This window comes from Lagopus leucura, unplaced genomic scaffold (genome assembly GCF_019238085.1).
Source record: "Lagopus leucura isolate 7727_CA_CO unplaced genomic scaffold, USGS_WTPT01 Super-Scaffold_100021, whole genome shotgun sequence".
NCBI classification, from domain to species: domain Eukaryota; kingdom Metazoa; phylum Chordata; class Aves; order Galliformes; family Phasianidae; genus Lagopus; species Lagopus leucura.
The window spans coordinates 10,224,591-10,239,404 of NW_024962274.1; the positions used below are offsets into that span (position 1 = coordinate 10,224,591).

The window sequence follows — 14,814 nt, forward strand, 5'->3', positions numbered from 1 at the left end:
CCTGGAAAGTGTAGAGCGCTTTGTGCTATCACTGAGCAGCGAAAATGTTTGGCAACTTTGTGTACCTGAAACATCCTCAGTGGGATCAAACCTTTCAAAACTGTTGACATAAGATATCTAGACTTGTCTATTTGCAAAAATGCAAGGATTCCTAAATAGGCTTCAGATTGAGCATCAGTAAGCAAAACTCTGGCAAGATGACTTTGCATCCCTTGTAAAGGGTGGGAGTGGTGAATACTGTAGGCTTGATTTTCGAGGATTGTTTTTGGCCGAATACTCGTATTTGCAGGCAACAGAATTGTGTATAAATATGGCTGGTTTTGTTTTCCACCACAGATACGCCAAATGGCAGAAGAATCTTTCCGGAAGACTTTGGCTTCCTAGTTGTTTCTCACACTTCTAAAGCAGCCTGAGATGCAGTGATTGCTTGTAGACCATCAGCTTATGTGAGAATTTCAAAGTAGAATCCTCTGAGCTGGTGTCAGTGTTGTAGCTGGGAGCCTTTCTGCTGATTGGGATCTAGGGAGAGCTCAGCCTCAGAGCGCGTACTGCCAGGATGAATCAGCAGTTATCTTCCTGGAAGTTATCGACAGTCTGTACATCCCGTGTGTTTAGCAGAAATCCCACCAGACTATAAATGACTGCTTCTGAAACATTTGACTTCTTTCCAGCAAGGAGTGGTACAGTCATTCCCTGACAGCTGCGATACCTTCTCCCACACATCCACGAAGATCACACGGTGATGTTTTTTCAGCAATTTTGTTGACTAGATGATATACATACAGAAACATTTCAAGTCACTGAACGTTTTCTTTGCACTGAACGAATTCTCCTAAGAAGACTAGAAGGGAAGGAAAAGGCAGAATATATCCCGTCATGGCATCTTGACACTAAGCTGCACATTTTGCATGTCATTTCCCAACTGCTTAGTGTACATGAAGCAATATGATCTATTTTATTTTATCTTTAAATAACGTCTGTGTGTCTAGAGCTGTGAAGCTGAAGCTGAGACCCCTGCAGTACCGATTCACTGCCCTTGCTCTGACCTTGTTCTGACAATCAGTTTTATCCAGTTAACTCTAAGGAGGGTAAGTGGATTTGATTTTAAGTTCTGTGCAGAGACTGAAAAGTTTTAGCAGTAGAATGAGCTCCTAACTGTAACCATAACTGACAGGTGCTTTCTTGCTCAACTCCCATCTGGCAAAGCCAGTTATGAACTGTACAAGCTGATACTGTTTTCACTGCTGACTTCCAGAAAGCTGGTTGCTGAGGACCTTCTTCAATATAGTTTTAGAAGTAAAGCCTCTTCTCAGTGCTGAGCCCATTCTCCCCACTGTTATCTCATGAGGAGTCAGGGTAGTGACATATACTGTGAAGAACGAAGGGACTTTGACTTAGAATAAAGCAACAGTTCCAGAATCAGGCATTAAGGGAAGGAAATGCATTAGTTTAATGTGTCAGATAAGGAGTGTGGATGAATCAAGAGGTGGTCTGCACCTTGGGAAAGGAAATACTGTTCTTAGGGAGAAGAGCAGAGCTTCGCACCCATTAGAACTGTGACTGTACAAGAGGTATCAAGATTCTGGAGTGACTTGCAGTAGTTTTGGAGAAAATGGTGCTTCTTGTAACAAGTACTCCAGGCACTATAAGGCACTGAATGGTTGCTAGTACTAAAGCCCTTTAGAAGATGAGCTGCTAACCAGCAGAGGAAAAAGGAGTCCCAGAGATCAGATCAGCATAGGAAGTTAAATCTGAAATCCTTGGAGGATTCTCATGGCTCTAGATCATGTCGCTATACAGTTCTATACAAATTAGCTTCACTCTGAGATGCTGCAGCAGCACAGCATAACTTGATGGAAAGCACTAAAAAATGTAGAAAAAATGTAGCTCAGAAGGTTGCTCCCTATGAATTAAGCATTATATACTCTGCTGAGGGAATCTGAAAAATCTCCAAATATTGTAAAAGCATTTAACAAGTTAACTAGTGACTAGCCAAATGTTAAAACTGCATTTCATTTGTTACATTAAGTGTGGTGATGCTGCTTGCGTATGGTTTTGTTCTGTCACTGCTTGTTTATAGGAGGGAATCTGGTTGACAGTAAAGGAAGCTGTTCCCCATCCAACCTGATTGGAGTAGTTGTGCTTTGGTGTCTGGATATATGTGACCACTTGCAAAACGTTGGGTTGAAAAGATCTTCTGAAAGGCTTATGTTTATTTCTGTAACTTCTACTTTGAAACTGATGGTCATTGCTGTAAATAACAACAGAGAACGTTTGATAAATATTTCTTCATATCTTTAAAAAAAATTGACATCTGGGACCTACGGTGAAATAAGTTGCAATAAATGAGGAATGCCTCTCATTTGGAGGTAGTAGAGAAGTATTGTGAGTACTGGGCAAGGATAGCAACGCAGTAAATGTATGGGGAAGAGGAGACGAATATAGGTGTTTACACTTGCAGCTTGCTATGCCAAACAAACATTCTGTCTCTTGACAGCATCAGTCACGTAACAGTCCCTGACAGCCAGGTGTCTTAGGCAGTGACTCATACACTGAATACAGTTCTCTGTTGTTTCACTGCAGATGGTCTAACTTGAAATGTGCCTGCCCTGAATCTTCTCCGTGGTGAATGTGACTTGTCTGTCAATGTTTGAGACCTCTCCCTTCCTGAGGCTGCTTCATTTAGATTTATCAACCTCTGAGCATCAGCTACACCTCCAAGGGATGGAGGGCTCCTAGCCCAACTTCCCCTGGATATGGCCTTCCTCTGAGTTTGTGCTGTGATAGCAGCAGTGTGTTTCTGGGCTCTAACAGCAGAAATATACCTAACAGGCAGCCAGTGGTGGTAGGAAACAGGACTGCTGTAATTCCGTCAAATAAACAAAGGGAATCCCTCTGCTCTGAGCTACAATTTCCTCTAATTCGGTCCAAGTAGAGTAGTCTGCGTTTATTGATCTGGGCTTTCTTATTGAGAGAATAAACTCGGCAAAGTTGGCTTCTTTCTTTCATGCGGGACAAGACTGATTGCAGGCTGAAGTCAGAAGAAAATTCACTTAGAGTGTTTGAAGAATTAAGATGAGGGCCTTGACTCTTTTTTTTTTTTAAGCCAAGCAGAACTTCTGAATTCCAGAAAGACCTTCATATGTTTTTTTCCTCTGCCAATCTCTAATTTATAAATTCTTATCTTGGGTTCAGTTCAGAAAAAATCAGAATCATTAAAGTGGAGGCTACTTCTTTTACTTTAATTTCCTACATCAGACAGCAGCATTGTGGATGCCTTGGTGTTTGCAGAAATGCAAGGCATGTGATCGTTGAAAAGATCAACAGCCCAGTCCTGTCACTTAAGGAAGACTTAAAATTTCAGGTTTTCTCTTTCCAAACTCTTTTCATAAGAACTAACTCTAGATGTTATTGTTATGTACATGCAGATGTAGAGAGATGGTCATGCTAAGCCATTCTTTCCCAGTTCCTAGTTAAAGGGCTTTTTGGACAAAAGTTGACGAGCTTTGTTTGTACTATATGTGTACACTGAGAATATAGTGAAGAGGAATAGGGAAATGTATCACATTCCTTCATTTTCAGCAGGACAAAGATCCTATGTTATATTCAGGCAGGAAGAATTACGGAGGCAATACCATCACTTCTGTTGCTAACCCATGTCTGTCAATGAGCAGGGCTGAATTGGGGTCATGTGCCTTTGAGATGGAGTAGATTGTTTCTGCTTTATTTTTACTATGCATACAGATAGACAGAGCGAAGAAAATCTAAGGATAGACTGGAATGTAGAATGTGAACAAGCACAACTCATTGCTACATTAGGCATCACACTGTCTCACTGTATTACACACAGAAGGAAATCAGTGCTGTCTCAGTCCTTCTGTCTTCAAAATGGAAAAAAAGAAAGGAAGATATTGTAGTTGGTTCTGCATTCCCTTAAGAAAAAGACTCAAGGATTATATTTAGTTAACATAGTTCTAAGTGCCCCCAAATTACTAAGAATTCCTTATTGTTACTGCCAAAATCAGGTTCTTCTGGAAAAGTAAAACCTTCCAGAGAAAACAACGTGCTTTGTATTTCCATGTACCACATAGATTTTATATAGAACCGCTCTTCAGATGAACACACAGAATGAACACTCAAAGATCATAAGCAAATAAGTTGGCCTTTCAAGAATCGAGAGAAGATCTTAATACTCTGAGAGAAGCGTGAGATTTCTGGGTGAGAAGATATTCAGAACTGGAACAAACCTTTCTGGCTAGGAGCATGAAGTTTTTTTTTTCAAATTGCTCATGTTTTTCAGTGGCAGCTGTTTTGTGCAAATGAGTGTGGTGGACACCCAGTTTAGATGTTTCCATGATGCTATGCAAGGGATAGAGGATAGAGGGATGCAACCTCTGCATATGGATGCTATGATGCAAAGCATGCTTTTCTTAACAGCTCAGTTTTGTTCTGTTTGGAAATAAAATCCTGAGAGGCTGATGTTTTTGCATGTGTGTGAATTAATGGGTTGCTTTGTGATAGGCAATTTGTTTTAATTGTTTGTTTTTCAGACTATCTAAAACTGAAAAGTTAGCTGTTGGATGGTACTGGAAAGAGCTTCCTCTTTTGGGAGCGTCATCTCAGTTCACTGAGGTGGTGTTTGTCCCAGTTCAGGTAATCCAGGTTTCTTCCCAGTAGTGCTTTTCTCTACGTTGGATGTGTTATTGGTGCTTATCTTTTTATCCGCTCCTTATTGCAAGTTTATAGGTATTCTTTATGGCAAGCTTGTAAGCATCCTTGTTGCTTGTTTGATGAGAAAACACTAACAAATATTTTGTCATTTGTCTATAGCATCAGAGAAATAGAGTAGAGTTTATATTTGTCCCAGAGCTTTAATGAATATCTTTCCTTTGCTGCTGATGTGCTCCAAATTTGTCTCACAGAACTGAGTTGGTGTGAGACTGTGTCTCTGTCACAACGTTCCAGAAATGGACACATTTTCTAAGAAGTTGAAACTTCTACCTTCTTTCTGAGGTTTTGTTTTTGTTTCTGTTTTTGTTTTTTCTCTCAAGGTACCAGGAAATAAAGCAGTCTGCAGCTACTTTTGCTCACTGTTTGTCTAGGATGATGGCTTCAGGGTGATGACTTTTGTTACTCATGATTTTCTGTAACTCCTACAAGCATGCCTGGTGCTTGGTGATGCATCTGTTAATAAACACTAGTTTAATAATAGAGGAGCAGTAGGTTGCAATAGCATGGTGCTGGTAGGAGGAGATATCCAGTAAGGCTCGTATATGGGGAAAGTGGGTTACTGGGGTAAAACAGTTAACTCTGCCTTGCTCTTTTTTGCCTCTTTCCTCACCTTTGGTCTGTGACTACCTTTGACTATCTTTGCTCTCCCTCAGCTGCTCTGCTTCAACGAACCTTTTGTTGAGTGTTTGCTCCAGCAGTGTGTGCATAATGTCTTCCAGATTTTTCATCAGAGACCACATTCACCTTTTGTCATCAGGAATAAACCCGTCAGTCTCACTTCTAAATTGAAATTTGATTTCTTAAATGTTAATAAATTAAAAAGAAAAAAAGAGAAAAAGAAAAAGGGAAGAAGAAAAAAGCAGTCATGCTGTGACGTGAAGAGAATATAAGCTATGGGCTGGGGAGAATGGGGAGAATATCTTCTCTTTCTGTCTTTGAAGAGAGAAAATAAATTCCCTACGGAAAGATCAAAGCACATAAAGTTAATGGATTAACGTTTAAAAAAAAATACCTGAAGGAAATAATAGGTTTCAACATAAAAGAGGAAAATAGACCAGTGTTTTTTGCTGGAGATGCAGTTAGATGGCTAGCTAAATACCTGAGATTATATGCTGTAGCTTTTTGTAACTAAAGCTCTCTGAGTGGGAGTAGAGATTTCTTTCCTCATGCTTTGCCCAGACTCCACTTACGTGGTGTCAGCATAGCCTGTGGGTTGTAATCCTCTTCTGCAGCAGCATTCTGTGCTGCTGGACTACAGAGTAATGCATCCCGTAATGCAACCAGACCCTCTTAGGCTGACTGTGTGTAGTAACTCTTAAAGTCACTTCAGCAGCCTGATAAGGTCCTGCTAGAGTACAAAATACCTAGAGTTTATGAAAGGGGAAAAGAGAGAAACCCTCCTCATGAATCAGGGAATGTTCATGTGTGATGAGCACTGGAAAAACTTCTTGTGATGTAATGAGCAGGCAAGAGACCTTGACCTGATTGATATTCAGAGTTCCTGATAACAGGATACAAAGAAATACAGAGGCAGTAATTGAAAATAGCTAATTTAAGCAGTCTGTAAAGAATTATCAGGGTATTGAGGCTTTTGCCACTTCTGAGTATGAGGCCCGTGCTTCTCTCACCTTTTCAAGGAGAATGGCACTGCTATAGTCTTTTTGTATCATGAAATTCATGAGATTATGCACTTTATGCCTGGCATCTGGTTGTATCTTTTGCTTTTAGCATCTGAAATAGATATTTAGGGTTGTGGAGCTTAACCAAACTCTTCAGCAATTGATGATTGTCAGTTAGATTCTGGGCCTTATAGAGATTTGTGTATGTAAAGGCTAGTAGACTGGCACCTTGTAGTTAGCAAATTTCCTTAATTCCTTCAAAAGTAATAAAATAGGATGTTGAATAAAGGCTTCATTTATTTATTTAACCACCAATCTTAGTATAGCAGCCAAGTATCTAAACTTGGCATCTGAAACAACAGTTTTCAGCTTGTATTTTATCATTTACTTCTACAAAGCAGTAACCGCAGTGGAGCCCTGCCAGCGCATGCTATTCTTGCCAGGCCCAGGTGACTGACCTGCTCTGTGGAGTGAGAGGGAGTGCTACTCCCAAAGACTATTCACAAGTACAAAAGTGCACTGTCCCCCTTTCTTCCGCATCTTTCTGATTCACAAAGTTTGTGTTGCTTTTATTTCCAATCTTGACAGTTTTGTCACCAATCATTTTCATTTCTGTGCTGATGCATGGAAGATGACCACATACCAAACACTGCTACAGCACAGTGCTACTATGGGATGATGCTGGCATCACATGTAATTAGCCATTTTAATCTCTTCTTTTAATAGCTGGGAAGAAAACACATAGAATCTCTGAACAAAACAGCCTCAATTTTCATTTGAGAAAGGAAATAAAGAATGATTCATTCTAAAACTGTACACTCCAAAGGAGGAAGACTTGAATTATTAACAACTTATCTAAACGTGATGGGTGCTGACACCTTCATCTTTTATTTTTACTGCCATGCATTTCTTCACAAGGGGTGAGAGAATTTACACTACAGGAAGTGTTAATGGTTTCACGCTTTCTACCCATTTTTAGCTGTCTAATTTATGGAAAGCCATTACAAGGTGAGTCATTGCTTTCACAGGATTAGTGTGGCTGAGACAGAGTTTTAGGCGGTCCTTCATTTTTCATATTTGCTTGAAAGGAACAACAGACCCACAATAAAACAGAGTTCAGAGGCACTGCTCTTCTTGATCATATACAAATATTGCGAGAGATGCTCCTTGTCCCTGTAAGCTAACAGCTGAAAAAAACCAGTGATAGAGATTCATCTGCATTACAGACACTGTAAGTTGAGGTGTCTCATTATCCAGAATTTGTGCTTAATTGGATGGGAGTTAAATAGTTACAAGGATAATTACAAATAGAAGCAATAATGGGAATCCCACTATAAACAACTCTTCTCCTGCAATAGCTGTTGCAGGAGTGCATTTACTCTCTTCTTGATCTCAAGAGATTTGGTTAGATGTTCACAAATTACAAAAAAAAAATAATCACTCAAGCATAAGTGTCAGGGCTTGCCCTGATAGTGAATAGAAAGAGTAAGTTTTCCGTGGGTTGAAATACATTTGGGTTGTCTGTACCACCAGTGTAGCAAAATAAATTCAGCGTGTGGAATACTCAGGCACTGAATAAGGTGTAGGTCTCATAGCCAATGCTCTTTGTAAGGTCTGTTCAGTCTCCAAGAGATAGTAACAGATTAATTTTAAAGAAAATCTGGAAATGAATGTGTTTTTGAACTGTTGTCCTATAAACCTCTTAATTTACTGCAGAAGGCATGTGTTACCTATGAGGATTCATTCACCCAATTAGAAACTCTTAAACATCCATGTCTTTTTTTCTGCTACAGGTTTTCTTTCTTTTTTTTTTTTTTTTGGTACAAATCTATCTTTGAAGGTTGTTTGTTTCAGTTGTGTGCAGATTAGAAGCCTGTATTTCACTCCATAGCACATACCAGGTAGTCAGACTATCCATCCATAGCTTCAGAGTTGTCCTTGCTGGGAAGTCTGTTGTGCAGTTGGTCAGTGTAAACCTCTTGCTGGATTAACTTAAAACTACTGTCCTAAAGAAATGAAATTTTTATTTTGAGGTGCTATCTGTAAACAATAATGAAGTATCACTAGTTCTCCCTCTTTGTTTTCCACTGGAGAGTTTGTGGGGAATAAAATTAGAGAAATGATGTTACGAGCGATTTTTTGTTTAGAATTCTTTTTCTCTCCACAGTTTTGTGTTCTGTCAGCATCTTTTTTCTCACATCAGTTATCCTGACCTAAGAAAAAACAAACCTCTTTGTAATGGTGCTTGAGGATTGGTATGTTTGCTGTATAAATTCTGAAGCAGATATTGAGTTGCTCTAAACTGAAAGAACAGTGAAGCCACAAGCATTTTTTTCAGCTGCAGATTGTAATTTTATATATAAACTATCATTTGTTTTTCCTAGGATTATTAAAATACTTGGAAAAAATTAAGAACATAAGTGGAATATAAAACAGCATGCATAAAGTGGGCAAATGGTAAATTACTGGTGTTTGTTAAATGCTAAGTTGCAGATCATGTTAACTGCTGTACATGTAAGTCTTCGTTTGCTGCCATTCTCTTTTGAAAGGGATGTTATAAAATAAATCCTGAATGCCCCTTAAAATGCATCATCTAATTGATCATATGAGAATGGTTAGTCAGTAGTGTAGGCATGTAGAAAGTTCATTCATATTCAATCATCCATTTTATTTCAGCTTGAAGTTAAACATTCTTCAGCTGCTATTATACAGAAAGAGTTTGTTCTGCAGACAGAAGCCCACTGGAACTGCTGTTTGTAAGAAAATTCAAAGTGCTCTGATTATTGAGCTTTGAACAGTTTCACCACAATCCTGCAGGAGGGTTTTTTCTTAATGTGTTTGGACTAATTATTGTTATTCACCGGACGTACATATAGATTTTCAGGCAAAAATATTTGGAATTTTATTCTAAAGTTAAATCAACACAGACATTTGAGTTCGATGCTTTTAGTTGTACTTTCAAAATGCTCCATGTTTTCCGTGTTCTTATTGCATTCAGGACAGTTGAGACGGTGCAGAAGAAAAGAACAGAAGCAGCTATGTCCTTTGAGAGCTGAATGATTGCCTGCTCCTTTGTTGTATCACTTTTACTGAAAATGAAGCCTCTTCCTCTACCAGAGAACTATGATGTGTTAGAATAACAATAGCAAAACTAGAGGCTGAAAAAGAAGTGTATGGGTGCAAGGCTTTTAAATGGAGTCTGTGCTCTCAAGGAAGTTCAACTTATGTGACTGCATCTTCGCTGTTCTGCTAAATGTGGAGGAGTGTTGAAGACCTCATAGATACGAATTCCTAAATGTTGCTGCAATATCAGTAGCTAGGTAGATATGAGACCCAGATTACCATTTCCAGCTGAGGGAAAGTCTCCCAGGGAAGCTCAGGAGATCTTTCTGTCTCCAGCCATAGGTGTGGGGATGGTCCAGGCTTCACCACTAGCATGTGGAAGGGTGAGGAAGGGCAGTGGATGTGGCTGGAACTGGCAACACTGTTGGTCTTACAAAATGGTAGGGGAGGTAAGCTGATGGTACTTGTTTGACTGGGGAGCAAAATAGCAATTTGGGTGTGAATCCACGCTTTATTGGTTTGAGTCCTTGTGGAACAGTTCATAATATAGTCTGCAAATGTTTTTGTTGTTGTTGTTGTGTTGTTATTGTTGTTGTTGTTGTTTTAATTAATGAAATTGTAAGCTAGGACATAAATGGAATAATTTGAATATTGCTGGTGTTTTAGACAAGTGGAAGGGATAAGATTCAGTTTGGTACCAATAAAAAATCCTCCCTGGGGACACTCGCCACAAAATGGCAGAAAAACACAAAATAGAGAATTATGACAATATGTCATGAAAGTTCTACAAATAGGCCAGTGGATTGAGTATTTGTCCTGCTTTGATGCATTTTTTTTTCCAAGCAAGCTAACCTAGAAAGGATAAAAATAAAGCAAGCCATTACTAACAGACTTTTTTTTTTTTATTGGCACCTGTTACTGAATCTTGTGCTTCATTCTGTGGTAAAACAGAAATGTCTAAATGAATCCAATTCATATCTTCAAGGTAATAACTGACAAGTTAATAAAAGTAACAATTAGAAGACGCAGGTCTGCATCTGCTTTCTTTTGTTCAACTCAGTGCATTCGTTCATACAAGGCAGTCAGAATAGTTTAATGTCTTCTTCATATGTTCCTTTTTTTTCCCTTAACGAATTAAGTAAAAGCATTCTTTATTCTTGAACGTCGACAATTGCACCAGAAGACATCTAAAACGGTAAGGAGGAGTTATACCCTACTATTAGAAGCCCTTTGGACATGGCCTGATACAATGTGGAGTTGTGACAGTAATATTTTACTGTAATTACTTTCTTAAAATGACAGACCACTGCAATTGCTATCATTTTTTCAGTGTGAGTTAAACTCAGTGTGTGTGATTCAGGCATATTCATTTGACAGAATGCTCTGAATTTGCATGATTAGACAGCTTTTCATATTATGCAGCTCATCAGGGCATTTTTCCCAAGTAAAAGCCAAGCCTATGCCAAATTAGCTGCTTTTTATTTTCAAAGGTAGGGGGAGAATAATCTTACTGTGTTCAAGAAAAGTCTCTGACCTGTCTGCACATACATTCAGGTGGGTAGGTAAATAATATTTCTAGTTAGTTCTAGACATAAAATGGCATGTTGGAAGATTGAAGGCTGAGCTAAAGTTCTTAAAAACAAACAAAAAAAAAACCAAAATGAAAGTACAAAATGATACAACAAACCTGTGAAATGAAGGCATTCTCAGAGTATCTACCAATAACTAAGCATCCCAGAGTGTAACAATTTAAAAATGGAGAGAACAGCTCTGAATTGCAGTTGTCTAATATGTGCAGGCACTAAAATTTTTCATACTCACAAGTGTTTTTATTCTATATAGTCTGTGTTTATTCTATAGTTGATTCAGTCTATTCTATGGATGTGCTTTGGTTGGCCCTCACTTATGGGCCTAAATCTAAGTATTACAAAACGTACTTGTAAAGATGGATGGCGGACTGTTGCTATCAGCTTTGCTTGAGTTGAAAAAACAAACCATCAAAATATCTGATGCAGATCTCTTTTAGGAAAAGCAAACAAATAAACAACAACAAAAACAACAGACAAGATTGAGACAGACAAACCTGTTTCAAATCTGAAGTAGAGGTCAGTCCTGCCTGGAGATAAGATAATGGCAAAGATGACCTCCTGAGGCCTTTTTCAGATGGATCTATCTTCCATTATTCTGTTAAAATAAAAAAAAAAAATAGTAAAACATCAGTCAAAAGGATGTCTCTTGCCACAATATTCCCAATTCTGTCAAAATCTGTTGCTCACACTGGTAATTAACTAACCTTCTGTGCCTTTGCACCACTTCCCTTTTTCTTAGTAGAAAAATTTTTGCTGTCAGTCCAAAGCCCAACACTTTCATATTGTAACATAAAATCTAATTTAATTATTGGCTAGTTAACTAAGGGAATACCTTATCTATATGGAATGCCTAATGCCACATGTCTGCTGTGCATCTAATGTATACCACTCTTTTTAGCCTCCCTCTTCTATCTGTGATAATTATAAACCATGACTATAATTACATCCTTTTAAAGTACTTATAATTTATTAAGTTCTGCTGCATTCAGTGGCCGTGTTGGTTATCTGGCAGTACAACATATTTGGGGCTGTGCAATGTCAGGTCACTAATCTCCCTCTTGCACTCCGGCCTGTCAGCCACATGAGAGTGACTCACTTTCTGCAAACCTCCTGTTACTTAGTAGCTGTAATGTGAAAATGTTGCGAAAGTAGTTAGGAGGTAAAAAGAGGAAGAGGGCTGGGAGGCAGGGTGATCCTGGCTGCCTAAAAGCACATCATTTCATCTAATTAGGGGAAGAATTTTCCCTGCTTCCTCCCTGACACAGGGTACATGAATTTACATGCTCTGCTCCACTCTGTTCTCTGCAGCATCCAGTAGTGTTAGTTATGCTTGCGGCCATTCACTGCAAGCACTTATTTATTTACTTCTGTGTTCCTCTTTCTCTGTTAGTAGTATCTCTTTGTTACCTAGGGAACCGCCATGTACTTTCTTTCCTCTTTGGAATTCCATGATGCCATGCTCAAGGTTCCAGGTAGTGCAGTGCCTAAGGTACTGTATGTCTGAAACCTGTTGTGCCAGGCCTGCGTTACAGTACTGGCACAGCACGATGACTCACACAGAAAACATGCAGGACCAAAGAATAATAAAATAATAATAAAAGCTGTACCAGTGCATTTAGTTTTGCTGCAGATAGGCTGAATTTGAGGTAGCCAGGTGGATTTAATTCCCAGTATTTAGTTGGGATAGTTGTTGTATAGCTTTTTCAACAAAAAGGAACTCCAGAAATAATACTTGCCAAACTTTTGTATCTGTATCCCAATCAGAATTGTAGAAGGGTAATACTTTGCCTTCCAGTGAATGGAAAGACAGAGAGAGCTTAAAGAGTGGCTTTGTGAGCAGGAAATGATAATAGTTAATTTCTTTGTGAAGCACTGAGATTGCTATGCAGTAATTTACAGGTCACTAGAAAGTCCTAAAGAATCCTAGGCTTTAGCTTGGACTTTTCAAAAGACAGGCATAGGAAGCATTCTCCATCCCAAAAAATTATTCCTTAAAAGCAGGGAAAGCACGTCAGTCTTACTACTCCTTGCTCCTCTGTATCAGAGCTAATTTATACCTGACTGCAACCAGCACAAATTGCAGCAGTTTCTACTGCGCTGGTATGTGAGTCAGTGAGTAGGGGGGTGACTGAGTCAAACTCAGCCTAGATCCTCTCCTCCCACTCCCTACCCAGCTGCTGCCTGTTTACTCCTTTGGGTTTAGCCCATGATCCTGGCAGCCTACACAGAAAGTTAGAAACAGTGGATGTTCTTACTCCTCTGCCTGATAGCAGAGGGGTATTCTAAACGTAGCGCACCGTGTCAGTGTGAACTTCACCAGTTCTGTACAGAGATGGGACGTGGATATTTGCTTAAGGATCTAGAGGCTGAAAATAGAGTTTTTGAATCTGGATTATCTGGCAGATCAAGATGTTCAGCGTTATTGTCTTGTGCAAATGTACACTGGCTTGGACTCCTGAATTTGTGAAATGTTTGTTAGATATTTACATGTTGCCTCTATAGCTTCCAAGGCAAACTATGTTTCCATCTAATATGGAGGGTAAAACAACAGCAATGATCCTGACTGCATTTTCAGAGCATTTATCACTTCATTCTTGAAGTGAAGAAGTTTAATTGCCCAGGCACTGAGCAAAGCTTTGTTTTGTCATGTTTCCTCCTTCCCATAGCCTAGTATGCTTTGGGGATTTTCATTAATCCAGCCTTGTTTCAGTTAACCAGGATTTGATTTCTCTGGTGAAACTTTTCTTTGTTTTGGGATTTTGTTTGTTTTTACGTTGTTGTTGTTTGTTTTTTAATACCCAGGGCAAAACTGAAGGCTCTCAAAGGGATTGGATTAAGAAGCAAACACAAGGGGCTGATGGAGGATAAGGATTGTTAACTGGAATCTGGTACTTTTTGTAAGAGCAGTTTGTTTATGTGTACCTTTAAATGATTTGAAATTCAGCTGAGTGCTGAATTGTTGAAGTATTTTTCTTCAACCAATTCGGACAATTCTTCAACCAATTTTTCAACTAATTCTTCAACCATTTTGTGACAAAAGCAGATTGAAGAGCTGATTTTTGCACCAGTTTTATTTGTGCAAAAAGAAAGTTTTTCAGCAGATGAAGAGGAATTTTTGTAAGCACCCAAGGCCTGGTAATTCTGAAATCTTGTGAATAATGGTATGGTCAGTCCTATCCAGAAAATGAAGAGAATACTTCTTTTTTAAAACTTGTCTTTTAGTGCAATACAGTCTTTGGATACATTGTACTGAATGTATTTTTAGTTACTAACTATAATTAGTATTTCATATGATGAGTTTTCTGCAGTTTTTACTGATCCGTTAATTGCAATCCAGAGTAGTTTGATGCAAATTAAGAACTTAAACAAAATTTAGGAGGCAATAAATGATGTATGTATTTTTACACTATAATGTTAATGTCACTGTAAACATTAGGCTAAAAAATATGTAAGATAATTTTTATACCTGTATTTGCTTTAATTCCATAATCAAATCTTTTTTAGGATAAAGATTGTTATAATAGTTTCAAATAGTCAAATTAATCCCTTTCTGAGAAAAAACCTAAACAGTATGGAACTACAGTTGGTAACGTTTTGTTCAGTACAGGGAAGTTACCCCAAAGGGAGATTGTTTTCTTTAGAGTTGTTTAATTACTTCAGTGCTCTGTATTTAAGCATGTATATTTGTAGTCCTTGTAGCTGTGAAATGTTGGAATAACTCATCACCTAACACAAGCATATATTAGACAGTTGGCTTTAGGGTGTTATCTTCAATTTTAATTTGTGAACCTAAAATGTGTATGCCAACACCC

The 14,814-nt window shown here is 38.6% G+C and overlaps 1 protein-coding gene and 1 long non-coding RNA gene across 2 annotated transcripts in view; one reads left to right on the plus strand and one right to left on the minus strand.

The window, feature by feature from the left end:
• The window catches only part of LOC122183996, a 60,794-nt gene that overhangs the window by 10,399 nt on the left and 35,581 nt on the right, over positions 1-14,814 (minus strand). The window contains exon 3 of the long non-coding RNA XR_006180466.1: positions 11,497-11,597. This is a non-coding gene — a long non-coding RNA (uncharacterized LOC122183996). The remainder of the gene's footprint in view (positions 1-11,496; positions 11,598-14,814) is intronic.
• The window catches only part of LOC122183995 (vesicle-associated membrane protein 2-like), a 37,970-nt gene that overhangs the window by 8,110 nt on the left and 15,046 nt on the right, over positions 1-14,814 (plus strand). The gene's annotated exons all lie outside the window — the stretch shown is intronic.